This window comes from Hemiscyllium ocellatum, chromosome 40 (assembly GCF_020745735.1).
Source record: "Hemiscyllium ocellatum isolate sHemOce1 chromosome 40, sHemOce1.pat.X.cur, whole genome shotgun sequence".
Classification (NCBI taxonomy): domain Eukaryota; kingdom Metazoa; phylum Chordata; class Chondrichthyes; order Orectolobiformes; family Hemiscylliidae; genus Hemiscyllium; species Hemiscyllium ocellatum.
The window spans coordinates 31409152-31421439 of NC_083440.1; the positions used below are offsets into that span (position 1 = coordinate 31409152).

At 43.0% G+C, this 12288-nt stretch overlaps 1 non-coding gene across 1 annotated transcript; it reads left to right on the forward strand.

Moving 5' to 3' along the window:
• The first annotated feature begins 11775 nt into the window (after positions 1–11775).
• On the forward strand, positions 11776–11960 carry LOC132834586 (U2 spliceosomal RNA). The gene has a single exon (XR_009647222.1). It is a non-coding gene; the product is annotated as a U2 spliceosomal RNA (small nuclear RNA).
• The last annotated feature ends 328 nt before the right edge of the window (positions 11961–12288 follow it).

A 12288-nucleotide genomic window follows, 5' to 3' on the forward strand; every position in this document is an offset into this window, starting at 1 on the left:
CAGGGAATTAAATACCATCTTTCTGTCCCAGTCAATATGACGGAGCCAGTCATTCGAATACTGTGTCCCTTTCTCAGACAGTATCACTGAGCAAGTGAACTATATGCTGTGTCCCTGTGTGTTGGAGAAATTTGCCCAACAGGTTAGAGATCACAAAACCACAGCTCGAAGTGAAATTGACAAAATGTTTATTGCAAGCGATATCACTGGAAGCGAAACTGTCTGGACTGACACAGAACTGACAGTCTGCACAGGTAGATCAGATGTCTCTTCCCAGTGCTGAGGATGAGACCAGTTTTATAGCAATGCTGCACAATGACACTGATTAAGAAATTGGAAACGATAATATATCTAGAAATGGAGTAATCTAGTTACAAGGATGCTAATTGCAAAACAGTTATTGGATGAATGCCCTGTTCCTTCACACACTGCAACAGCTCGAATTACCAGTTACTGAATGAGTGCAGACTGATGTGAATGTATTTGCAGGAATGTTTGGCAGCAACCTCATCGAAAACATAGACTAGACATCAGACAGTGCCATGGTTGTTATATTGGACAGGAGATCTGTCACTGCCACGGAGACCAGGGAAAGTACTGGACCGACTGTATTTCCCCCTGTGCAGCATCACAATGCTCACCAGTTTCAAGAGCAGATCAGGAAAATGCAAGCATGGATACACCACATGACTCGTCTCAGACTATTGATTGCAGTTAATTTTTTCCTTTGGCTGTTATGCACAAATTGAAAGATTATATTGCTTCCTCCAAGCAAATAACTTTTTGGAACTGGAATGTCTGTAGAAATGTAATAACAATTGCATTTGTTAGGAGTGCAGACGTATTAACCAAGGGCTGAGGAGCACATAAAAAGCCATATTATCTGAGTGCAATTTCCCGAATTACAGAGCATCCACGTGACAAGTTAACAATTCGGCGTGCACCACAAATGATTGCCCTCCATCTCCGATTCTAACAGGCAGTCCATCGTTTTAACGTGTCCTCCTACACCGAATATACCCACTCTGAAAAGATGAGCAGATTAATCATTTCAAGTTCAGCTGACTCTCAGTAACTGTGAACTCAAACTTTAAATCAGACGCCACACTTCCTACTGGAGCATTCACGGTAATTTACTTTGTGATTTGGACTCTAGCTTGCTCATGCAATTGCTCCCGATCACTTACTTTTTTTCTATTTACTGCCTACATATTCCACTTCAAAAAAATGTTGATTAAATTTCCTTGAGGTAAAATGTTCCCTGTGTATACTCCCACCTGCCTGCTATGTTGAGTATTTCCAACAATGTCCTTCCGATATTTATACATCGGCAAAGTTTCACAACGTCAGTCTGTGGAAAGATTTCCAGAAGCAGCGGAAGATTTCTCCACAACCAACAATGGGTGAAAAGGTGATGTGTTATCTGTCCTGGAATCGTTTGGTTTTAGTCCATTGAGATATATTTCACATTAGATATGTCAGGTCAATGTTAGTATTGATTCAATTCAAATTTCATCATTGATCAGACCAATTTTTATTTATGCATGACCTCCATCAATGTGTCAGGATCTCAGCCTTATTGGCGTTTGTGGGTCAGCATTGAGTCGAAAGTCATTAACATTATTTACATAAAAGTTCTTGCTCGCAGTCTCCCTGTGGAACATCCCCAAACTGCTGGAACTCTCCTCTAATCCTTTTATGGCCAGCTTCACTTTATTTACCTTGTGTTAACCAATCATAAAATACTTTTCCCATTCTTCAAATCTCTCCTCTCTACAACCGAAACTCATCACTGGAATCTTAAATTCTCTAAACCTTCCTGGTAAATATCCTGGGACCCCTGTCAAGGACTCTGCCATTCTTCCCAGTCTTGTGGGGGACCTCTAGTTTGCACAGACCCAGACCTTTTTGTTCCTAAGGGCGATGTCATCACACAGTGACAATGACATGGTGACATCACCCCGTCCTGGACATTCTATCATATTTATGGGTTTTCTCTGACACCAGAGTTCGGATAGCTTTCCAATTGGTCCACCTGAAACATCTCAGGATGTTTTTTTTTAATGGAATTATTTCAGAGCTTTTTGAGCTGTCATCTCCAATGTCATTCTTTTTATGTTGTGATGTGTTCCATGTGTAATGTTCCATGCCTCTGGGACTGTGATGGTTCCTTACTGTTGATCTGTAACTATGTCCATCCATTGCTTTTTCTCACCTCTCCTGTTCCTGATCACCACATTGTCATTGCATCCCGAACACTGTCTTTAATAATGAGTGCATTTAAGCTCAGTTAGGAATTTAACTTCTGCTTATGCCAAATGTGATTAACTGAGTGTCCCCACTTTGCCCATGTGCTGCTTATTTATAATTTTTATTTTCCTTAGTTTCTCTCCAATCACAATTTTTCTTGCCCTACAGTGCATTTCTCTTCGAATTCTGAGCTTACAGTGGTGATTAAATTGCGCACTGTTCTTATTCCCATCTGAAACATGAACTGTGTTTTACTCTCTCCATATGTAAAGCCCAACTATCTGAGAATGTCCAGCATTTCGTTTGGGTTGACAGATTTCTAAAAGCTTCAGAATTTATCCATGATTTGATTACAGATGTTGCTCCCTGATCAGATTCTAACATAGAGAGCAATTCAGAGCCAAATGTACCAGGGTGAACATTGGTGGCAGAAGGTGGACACCACTGTTGTTCTATTTACATCAAGTAGCAGAATCTTTGAATGATTATCACATAGAGTGAGTCTACGGAGCTCATCGTGTTTGCAGGAGTTTTCTGTGAAAGGCTATCAACTTGTACCATTCCATTTTCATCGCCTTGTATCGGTTTCAGCAGCTAGACATTCAGGAGATCAGATTGAGCAGTCAGGTTTGAAGGAAGATCATGTTGAGCAGATTGATTCAAGAACTGATCAGATTGAATGGGTAGGTTCTGAACAACATCAGGTGGCACAGACAGATTCCAGGGAAAGTCAGATGAGCTGGTGTATTCTCGGGAAGATCCGATTTAGAGGTAGATTCTCGGCAAGATGCGGTTGTGAGGGAGAAATATAAGGAAGATCATGTTGAGGAGATGAATTCTAGGGAAACACATATTGAGCAGGTAGATTCCAGAGAAGATCAATTTGCTGAATACACATTGTTTGATAAAATGCAACGCAGCATTGTTTCAGCACCAAATTAAATGCTCTGAAGCTGTTGCATGCTGTTGTATTTGTAAACCTGTATTTTTTGGAATTTTGCTTTCACTGCCAAGACCAGCAGATGTTTCCATTCGCCAATTGTCTCTGGGGAACCTGATGTTTATCTTTGAATGACTGCAGTATGTGTGGTGAAAGTGCTGTCACAATGCTGTTGAGTCAAGACCTACAGATGATTCACCTAGTGGTGATGAAATAGCAACATCTATCCAGATCAACAAATGCCTTCTTCTCTCAGTCTGCTTCCAAAGAGCATATCATCATGTGTAGGCCCAGACCAGGGGGAAGCGTTGCTTCACTGAAAAACATCAATCAATCATTGGGGTTTTTTTTTAATGACAATCAACAGCTACTTTGGTTGCATCATCCTAGTTCAGATCCCACAAATTATCAGTTACATTCAGCACAGTTTCACAACATGTATTTGTGTTTTTGTCTATTCTCTCTCACACTCATTTTATTTAATTCATGGCATGTGGACCGTGCTGGCTTGTCCAGGATTTGATGTCCCTTCTGAATTTCCCCAAAGGGAAGATTTGGATTCATACCGAGCACTGACGAGGGGAGGATGGCAGATTTCCTCCCGAAATGGATATTAGTGAACCAGATGGGGGTTTCTGACAATCAGCAATGGTTTCATGACCATTAGATCCTTCAACCCACGTTTTTAACAGAAATAGAATCCAGCTCTGGGATTTGAATCCAGATCCCCAGAACATCACCTGCGTCTCTGCATTATTGTCTCGTAATAATCCGACAATTCCATCACTTCCTCTGTTATAAAAAAAATTCAAACAATTTACAGTCCATCAGAGGAGAGGTAATTGGATAATTGAATCCAAAGTAGACATCAAGATTTGAGAGAGTCACCCAGTTTATTGTAACCTGAATACCATCAGGTTTTATATATGGTAGGAAGAGGGCAGTGAAGTGTTGAGAAACCAGACACATATTCACGACATAGACAAGGTTTTAGCTGATCATGTGACCTGTCAAACAACAAGTGGATTCACACAGGGGACCAACGTGAGAATAATGCGAGGGGAACACAGATCACCATCTGAACGGGAAACTCATCAATGTAGTCACACCAGGAAGCGAGCATTCACCTGCTGCAAGTCGAATCAAAGAGACCCTACAGTGCAGGGAAAGGCCACTCAGTCCATCGAGTCTACACCAACCTTCCAATGATCATCACACTCAGACCCAGCACCTTACCGGAAACACCATAACCCTGTACTTTAACATGGCCAATCAAGCTACCCTACACATCTTTGAACCATGGGGGAAGACCCATTTGCCAGCACTTGGTCCATTAACCCTCTAAGCCCTTCCCGTTCTTATACCTATCCAGATACCTTTTAAATGCTGCAATTATACCAGCTTGCACCCCTTCCTCTGGCAGCACATTCCATACATGCACAACCCTCTCTCCGAAAACGTTGCCACTTATGTCTCTTTTATATCCTTCCCCTGAACCTATGCTCTCTAGTTATGGACTCACCCACCCCATGGAAAAGACTTTATCTCTTTATTATATCCACGCCCCTCATGATCTTCTAAACCTCAATGAGGTCATCCGTCAGCCTCCAGAACTCCAGGGAGAACATCCCCAGCCGATTCAGCCTCTCCCTACAGATCAAATCTTCCAAACCTGGCAACATCCTTGTAAATATTTTCTAAACATTTTCAAGTTTCACAACATTCTTCTGATAGGAAGGAGATCAGAATTGCATGCAATATTCCACAAATTGCCTAACCAATGTCCTGTACCATCGCGAAATGACCTCCCAACTCCTATACTCCCCCTAGGACCCGAACAATCCTATTAAGTGTATAATTCCTGCTAAGATTAGCTTTCCCAAAATGCAAAACCTCGCTAAATCAAACTCAGTCTGCCACTCCTCATCCCACTGGTCCATCTGATCAAGAACCCACTGTAATCTGAGGTAACCTTCTTCCCTGTTCATGACACCTCCAATTTTGGTGTCATCAGCAAAGTTATTATTTATACCTCCTACGTAGATGTCCAAATCGTTTATATAAATGAATGAATGGAGTGGACCCAGCACTGATCCTTGTTGCACTTCACTGGTCAGAGGCCTCCAGTCTGAAAAACAATCCTTCACTACCACCCTCTGTCTTCTTCCTTTGAGACAGTTCTGTATCCAAATGGCTAGTTCTCCCGTATTCCATGAGATCTATACTTGCTAACCAATCTCTCATGGTAAACCTTGTCGACCACCTTACTGATGTCCACATAGATTATGTCCACCTCTCTGCCCTCATCAATTTTCTTTTTTTCACTTCTTCAAAACACTCAATAAAGCTCCTGAGTCATGATTTTCCACCCTGACCATGCCTAATCAGTCCTTGCCTTTCCAAATACATGTACATCCTGTCCCTCAGGTTTCCCTCCAACAACGAAGTCACCACTGAATTCGGCTTCATTGGTCTATCGTTCCCTGGCTTGTCCTTATCACTTTCCTTAAACAGTGCCACGATGTCAGCCAACCTTCAGTCTTCCAGCACGTCACCGTGACTATTGATGATACGTATATCTCAGCAAAAGGCCCAGCAATCACTTTCCCATCCTCTCACAGAATTCTAGGTTACACCTGATCGGGTTCTGGAAATTTATCAACTTGTATGCATTTCAGGATATCCAGCTTCTCCTCCTCTGTAACAATAACCATCTCAAAATGTAACTATTCACTTATCTACATTCTCTACCTTCAGCCAAGCCTGGAATTGGCCCAAGATCTCTCGAGCTGTAAGCCACCATTGCTAAGCTGTCCCTTATTGTCAGAAGGGATTCACACAATCATCCTAATTGTCGATGCATGAACATGTTCACACAGGGGGTTGGCTAATAAATGTCCAAATTGTGGGAAATGGAGTAAAAGTGCTTGCGAACTGACACATCTTCAATGTGTACACACGAAGGATAGGCCACTCGAATGGTCTCTCTGCAGACCTGCATTGAGGCAACAAGCTCATCCAACCGTATTCACGCCAGTATGTGGCGGGGTGGGGCCTGCGGCGGGGGCAGGGGTGTGGACCATTCACCTGCTCACAAGGTGGTAAAGGATTCACTCATTTATCCAGTTATCTGACACATCAGCGAGTTCCCACTGACCTTTGAAACATCCACACACTGAAATGACTATAAAGTAGCCGGGATCAATTTTCCCGTCCATGTGTTTATAAATGAGAGACCATTCAGGTGCTCTCACTGGGTGGCTGGGTTCAAGTGCTCTTCCAATCTCAGTGTTCACCAGTGAGTTCACACGGAGGAGAGACTGTTCTCCAATCGGCGCAATGGGAAATGATTTGCTTAGTCATCCCACTTGCAAAGAAAGCCCTCAGTTCTCAAGAAACTATAGCGATTGAATTTTTTTTTGAAGCACCAGCCCAGTTACTGGGGTAAATATCAAATAACATACAGTGTCCCGTTCAACTGACATGTTCACAGAGACAGAATTGGACAGCACGGAAGAAGACCCTTCAGTCCAACTGGACAACCAGATATCCGAACCCAATCTAGGCGCATTTGCCAGCACTCAGCCGACATCACTCTAAATCCTTGCTATTCATATACACATCCAGATGCTTCTTAAATGCTGCAATTGTACTAGCCTCCATCACTTCCTTTGGCAACTCATTCCATACACGCACCACCCACTGCATGAAAAAGTTGATCCTAAGGTCCCTTTAAATCCTTCCCTTCTCACACTAAACCTATACCCTCTAGTTCTGGACTTCACCATCCCAGGGAAAAACATCTTGTCTGTTTACCTTATCCATAATCTTATAGACATGCATAAGAAGGCTTCTTCCGCATTCACGCTCCAGGAAGAATAGCCCCAGACTATTCAGACTCTCACTGTAGTTGAAACTCTCGAACCCTGGCAATACATTTGTCAATATTTTCAGAAATATGTCAAGTTTCACAACATCCTCCTGCACAAGGGAGACCGAAATTGCATGCAGTACTCCACATGAACAGCTTTCTTTGTTCTTTGTTGAGTTTTACACGGGCAGTCCTGTAGATGTTATATTTTCCACAAGAAATTTTGATGCAAAACAATTATCTAACTGTCATTTTCCATCACTCTTTCTGCAGATTGGGAAAAAAGGTTTGGCGAGGTAGAGGAGGTTTTACTTAGTGGGGCAATCTGGAACATGGTGTAGTTGAGACCGAAATGAAATCAGCCAGGACCGTATGTAATAACAGAGCAGGCTCGAGGGGCTGAATGGCCTTCTCCTGCCCCTAGTTCTTATGTTCTCTTGGTGATTTCAAAGAAACATCAAATAACCCTGCTTCCTCTCTCCACAGATGCTGCCAGACCTGATGAGTTTCTCCAGCATTATTTGTTTTTGTTTGTACATTAGAACATAGCACGTAGAACATAGAAAAATACAGCGCAGTACAGTCCCTTCGAAACTCGATGTTGCGCCAATCCAAGCCCACCTAACCTACACTAGCCCACTTTCTTCCATATGCCTATCCAATGCCCGTTTAAATGCCCATAAAGAGGGAGAGTCCACCACTGTTACTGGCAGGGTATTCCATGAACTCACGACTCTCTGAGTAAAGAATCTACCCCTAACATCTATCCTACATCTACCACCCCTTAATTTAAAGCTATGCCCCCTCGTAATATCTGACTCCATACGTGGAAAAAGGTTCTCATGGTCAACCCTATCTAAACCCCTAATCATCTTGTACACCTCTATCAAGTCACCCCTAAACCTTCTTTTCTCCAATGAAAACAGCCCCAAGTGCCTCAGCCTTTCCTCATACGATCTTCCTACCAAACCAGGCAACATCCTGGTAAACTCCCTCTGCACCCGTTCCAGTGCCTCCACATCCTTCCTATAGTATGGCGACCAATACTGCGCACAATATTCCAGATGCGGCCGCACCAGTGCGTTATGCAACTGCAATATGACCTCAGGACTCCGGATCTCAATTCCCCTACCAATAATAACCAGTACACCATATTCCATCTTCACAGCACTATTTACCTGGGTGGCAACTTTCAGAGATCTGTGTACATGGACACCAAGATCCCTCTGCTCATCCACACTACCAAGTATCCGACCATTAGCCCAGTATCCCATCTTCTTGTTACTCTTACCAAAGTGAATCACTTCACACTTAGCGACATTGAACTCCATTTGCCACCTTTCTGCCCAGCTCTGCAGCTTATCAATATCCCGTTGTAACCTGCCACATCCATCCTCACTGTCAACAGCTCCACCGGCTTTCGTATAATCCGCAAATTTGCTCACCCAACCTTCTAGCCCCTCCTCCAGGTCATTTATAAAAATGACAAACAGCAATGGTCCCAAAACAGATCCTTGCGGAAACCCCGCTGGTAACTGCACTCCAAGATGGACCTTTACCATCAACTACCACCCTCCGTCTTCTTCCAGCCAGCCAATTCCTAATCCAAACCTCCAACTCCCCCTCAACGCCATACCTCCGTATTTGTTGCATTAGCCTACCATGGGAAACCTTATCAAATGCCTTACTGAAATCCATATACACCACATCAACCGCTTTACCCTCGTCCACCTCCTTAGTCACCTTCTCAAAGAATTCAATAAGGTTTGTGAGGCACGACCGGCCCTTCCCAAAACCATGCTGACTATCATTGATCACATTATTCCTATCCAGGTGTTCATAAATCCTATCCCTTACAATTCTCTCTAAGACTTTGCCCACAACAGAGGGAAGACTCACCGGCATATAGTTACTAGAGCTATCCCTACTCCCCTTCTTGAACAAGGAAACCACAGTTGCTATCCTCCACTTTTCTGGCACTATTCCTGTAGACAGCGAGGACATAAAAATCAAGAAATTAATTTGAGGTGTTACATTTGCTCATGATATTGAAGTGAGATGCGTGTTTAATTTCTTTTGGAAATGCGTGTCCCGTTTGCCAGAATTTGACTCATATCCCTCCAAACCCCTCCTGTTCATATACAAATTCAGGTGCCATTTCAATGTTGTAATTGTACCAGCTTTCAGCATTTCCTCTGCCAGCTCATTCAATACATACACCACTCTATGCATGAAAATATCATCCTTTTGATCCCATCTAAATCTTTCCCTCTCACCTGCAAACTATGCCATCCAGTTTTTGACTCCTGTGAATTGATAAAAAAAAATGTCTATGCATCCATGTATCTCATGATATTATAAACTTTCATAAGGTCACCCCTCAGAGTCTGACACTCCATGGAAAATAACCCCGGCCTATTCAGCCTGTTCCTCTCACTCAAACGCTACGAACCTGGCAATATCTTTGTAAATCTTTTCTGATACACAAGTATCACAACATCTTTCCTACAGCAGAGTGTCCAGAACTGGATGTATTATTTTAAAAATGTCCGAAACCGTGTCCTTTACAGCCTTAACATGACATCTCAAAACCTAAATTCAATGTGATGACTAATAAAGGCAAATGTATCAAATGCCTTCTTCATGGCCCTGTCTACCTGCCACACCATTTTCAAGGAACTATGAACCTGCACTCAAACGTGCCTTTGTTCAGCAATCACATCTCACCACTAAATGTGTACACCCTGCCCTGGTTTGCCTCACCAAAATTTAGCACCTCAGGTTTATCTAAATTAAGCTCCATTTGCCACTCCTCGGACCATTGGCCCATCTGATCAAGGTCTCCTTGCATTCTGAGATAACCATCTTCACTGTCCACACCATTACCACTTGAAGTGTCAGCTGCAAACTGATTAAACATGCCTACTTTAATCATATTTAAATCATTTATATAAATGATAGACAATAGTGGACCCAGCGCCGATCCTTGCAGCTCACCTTTGGTCACAGACATCCAGTCTGAAAAGCAATCATCAACCTCTACCTTCTATCTCCTAATTTCAAACCAATTTTACATCCAGATGGAGAGCTTTCCTTGGATTCCACTTGACCAAAATTTCCTAACTGTGCTAATAAGTTGTCTGAACATTTCACGAGAAAAATAATTTAAATTTATCCAGTCAGGCATGATGTGGTGAAATGCGATTCACGATTGTAGGTAGGAAAGGTAAAATATGAACGCTTATGTTTAAAATGGGTGAGAAATTATTAACATAACCATCCTTTTGGAAAGATAGGACCCGGTATACAATGATCAGAAAGTTAATGTGATGGTGCAATCAAAAAGGTGGACAAATGATATGATCCCAGTTATCGGACAGTGAGGAAGACTTGCTATGAGTATCCAGGGGTTTGGGTGTGAAAATGGATACTTTGCAATAAACACAAACACGCACACACACACACACATATACACGCACTCACTGAACAAAGGCCAGTGATGTTGAGTAAATGTGGGGGTGCTTGGTATTCTCGAAGTTCATTGTTTCCTAGTATGCAGGTACAATATCGAAATATGTCGTTGACAGAAAGAAAGGGAAGCTAAGTGCTGTTAGCAGGATAGTGTTGAGTGTCGGAAGGTTATTGGTATTTTGGTGGGGAAGATGGATTCTTGCAGATGAAGTCCAATGTGAAGAAGTGTGAGGAAATAGATTTTGGGCAGAAGAAGAGTCAATCGACAATTTGGCTCTAATTCAAAAAGGGGTTTAACAGGAGCAGGATGTACATGAACTGATGGAATGTATTTTGGCAGCATAGGCTGAGAGAACATCCCATAAAGAACTTTGTCTCCTGGTCCTTGTTCACAGTGACAGAGACTGTGGGAGCAATGAGGTGATGTTGTGTTTTTTTTATGATGCACCAGTTCAGATTCAGCTGGAGCATTATTTCCTGTTCTGGAAACCCGACGATCGGAATGATTGTGGAGACTGTAGAGACAAGTTGAAACAAGTTTACAAGAAAGATTTCAGGGATGTGCATGCTCAGTTTACATCATCGCTTGGAGGAGTGGAGCTGAGGATAAGTCCGTCCAAGGCCCGAAAGGTGCCTTCCACATCAGTCAACGTTTCACCTGCATATCCACCAATGTTATTTATTGTATCTGTTGCTCCCACTTTGGTCTGCTTTGCATTGGAAGACCTGACACCTTCTCACAGAGCACTTCAGACAACATCATCGGGACACCCACACCAATGAAACCCACTGCTCCATGACTAAAGCTTTCAATTCGCCCTCCTACTCTGCCGAGGACATGCAGGTCCTGGACTCCTCTATCGCCACTCCCTCACCATCCGACACCTGAAGGAAAAACGCCTCATCTACCGTCTTGGGACATTTCAATCCCATGGCATCAATGTGGATTTCACCAGCTTCCTCACTTCTCCTGCCCCCCACTTTATCCAAGTTCCAACCTCCCAGCTCAACACCATCTTCATGAACTGCCCCATCTGTCAATCTTCCTTCCCACCTATCTGCTCCACTCTTCGCTCTGACCTATCACCTTTACCACCACCTCGACCCATTTATTGCAGTTCAGCTACCTTCAACCTACCCCTACCTCCTCGTATTTATCTCCTCACCCACGAGGCTCCCAGCGTCATTCCTGATACAGGGATTTTTGCCCGAAAAGTCGATTTTCCTGCTGCTTGGATGCTGTCTGACTTCTCGATCTTTTGGCTGAGATCATGTCTGTTCTTGTCAGCTTTAATATGTGATCCATCCCTGAATTAGGGACTAAATATTATTCTGAATTTTGCAGGAAGAAGTTGGATTAGGAGCTTGCTCAACCAACTTCGCACATCGTCCTGTTATTGCAGTGTTTCTGAGAATCGTGCACCCCTCATAAAACAATCAGAAAAGCAGCTTTATTAGTTCACCTTTTTGTGTGTTCGCTTTATTTCTCGTCTCCCGAGTCAGTGTGTAAGAAAGCACACTGAGAACCTTTTGGTCAAGTCAGACTCGCATTTGTGCAAATCAATTTGTTCTCGGTTGCTATTCACCTGTCACTTTCTGCATGTTCAGCACTTACTCTCAATGTTATCACATCATCCCTGGTGCAGGCCGCCCCTTCCCACCAACTCCCAACTCCGAACATCAGAAGTTTAACAAAGTTGCCCACCAGCTCCACCTAATGTCAAATGGCATTTCAGAAAACAAATGGAGAAGATGA